Below are 2,500 nucleotides of genomic sequence, written 5' to 3' on the forward strand. Positions count from 1 at the left end.
TTGTGGCTCACGGGGCTGTTAGGGTGGCACAGAAATCCCTCGGAATGGGAAAAAACGGGTCATTTTCGTGTCGCCACATTGCATGCGAACCGCATGAAACTTCCAGAGGCATTTGCAGCAGGAATGCATGTGCACTCAAAAAATGTGATATTTTTCACGGAGAGACCCCGTGAAACGCTAGAAGTGGGCGGGGATGTCTCTCTTGTGGCTCACGGGGCTGTTAGGGTGGCACAGAAATCCCTCGGAATGGGAAAACGGGTCATTTTCGTGTCGCCACATTGCATACGAACCGCATGAAACTTCCAGAGGCATTTGCAGCAGGAATGCATGTGCACTCAAAAAAGTGAATATTTCTCACGGATAGACCCCGTGATACGCTATAAATTGGCGGGGATGTCTCTCTTGTGGCTCACGGGGCTGTTAGGGTGGCACAGAAATCCCTCGGAATGGGAAAACGGGTCATTTTCGTGTCGCCACATTGCATGCGAACCGCATGCAACTTCCAGAGGCATTTGCAGCAGAAATGCATGTGCAGTCAAAAAAAAATTGATATTTTTCACGGATAGACCCCGTGAAACGCTAGAAATTGGCGGGGATGTGTCTCTTGTGGCTCACGGGGCTGTTCGGGTCGCACAGAAATCCCTGGGAATGGGAAAACGGGTCATTTTCGTGTTGCCACATTGCGTACGAACCGCATGAAACTTCCAGAGGCATTTGCAGCAGGAATGCATGTGCACTCAAAAACTTCTATATGTTTCACGGATAGACCCCGTGAAACGCTAGAAATTGGCGGGGATGTGTCTCTTGTGGCTCACGGGGCTGTTAGGGTGGCACAGAACTCCCTCGGAATGGGAAAAGGGGTCATTTTCGTGTTGCCACATTGCATAGGAACGCCATGAAACTTCCAGAGGCATTTGCAGCAGAAAGGCACGTGCACTCAAAAATTTTAATATTTTTCACGCATAGACCCCGTCAAACGCTAGAAGTTGGCGGGGATGTCTCTCTTGTGGCTCACGGGGCTGTTAGGGTCGCACAGAAATGCCTCGGAATGGGAAAACGGGTCATTTTTGTGTGGCCACATTGCATAGGAACGGCATGAAACTTCCAGAGGCATTTGCAGCAGGAATGCATGTGCACTCAAAAACGTCTATATTTTTCACGGATAGACCCCGTGAAACGCTATAAATTGGCGGGGATGTCTGTCTTGTGGCTCACGGGCGCTGTTAGTTAGGGTCGCACAGAAATCCCTCGGAATGGGAAAAGGGGTCATTTTCGTGTTGCCACATTGCGTACGAACGGCATGAAACTTCCAGAGGCATCTGCAGCAGAAATGCATGTGCACTCAAAAACGTCTATATTTTTCACGGATAGACCCCGTGAAACGCTAGAAATTGGCGGGGATGTGTCTCTTGTGGCTCACGGGGCTGTTAGGGTCGCACAGAAATCCCTCGGAATGGGAAAACGGGTCATTTTCGTGTTGCCACAATTGGCATACGAACGGCATGAAACTTCCAGAGGCATTTGCAGCAGAAATGCATGTGCACTCAAAAACGTGAATATTTTTTCACGGATAGACCCCGTCAAACGCTCGAATTTGGCGGGGATGTTTCTCTTGTGGGTCACGGGGCTGTTCGGCTCGCACAGAACTCCCTTGGTCCACCTGATTCGTGCATACAGGCAGCAACTAAAACTCTGTAAACCTGCTGTGAGGACATCTAAACAGTGGACCAGTGAGGCTGTGGAAGATTTGCGGGCGTGCTTAGACTGTACTGACTGGGATATGTTCACGACTGCTACCAATAGTCTGGATGAACTCACAGAGGCTGTGTACATCAGCTTCTGTGAGGACTGCTGTATCCCAACACGTACCAGGGTGAACTTTAACAACAACAAGCCCTGGTTCTCAGCAAAGCTCAAAAGGTTGAGGTTGGAGAAGGAGGAAGCGTTTAGGAGTGGGGATAGAGACAGATTCAAGGAGTCGAAGAACAGGTTTAGCAAAGCGGTGAGAGAGGCTAAACGACTGTACTCAGAGACACTAAAACACCAGTTCTCTACTAACGACGCTGCTTCTGTCTGCCAAAGGGCTCAGGCACATCACCAACTACAAACCCAGAGCGCCCCACACCACTAACGACTCCCGCCTAGCCAACGACCTGAACGAGTTCTACCGTAGATTTGAAAGACAATTGGACTGTCCTGAACCACCCCTTCCCACCCAAGAGGCCCCATCCCCCACCCATACTACAGAAACGACTCTCTCCTTTCAGGAGGGAGAAGTTAATGGGCTTTTCAAGAGGCAGAATCCACGCAAAGCAGCCGGGCCGGACTCTGTCTCTCCAGCCACCCTCAGGCACTGCGCTGACCAGCTGTCTCCGGTGTTCACCAACATCTTTAACACCTCCCTGGAGACATGCCATGTACCAGCCTGTCTCAAGTCCTCCACCATCATCGCTGTGCCCAAAAAGCTAAGGCCAACAGGACTAAATGATTACAGACCGGT

This window comes from Petromyzon marinus, unplaced genomic scaffold, assembly GCF_048934315.1.
Source record: "Petromyzon marinus isolate PM22_M1 ecotype Great Lakes invasive population unplaced genomic scaffold, UKy_Petmar_22M1.pri1.0 PM_G_Scaffold_61, whole genome shotgun sequence".
In the NCBI taxonomy this organism is placed as follows: Eukaryota; Metazoa; Chordata; class Hyperoartia; order Petromyzontiformes; family Petromyzontidae; genus Petromyzon; species Petromyzon marinus.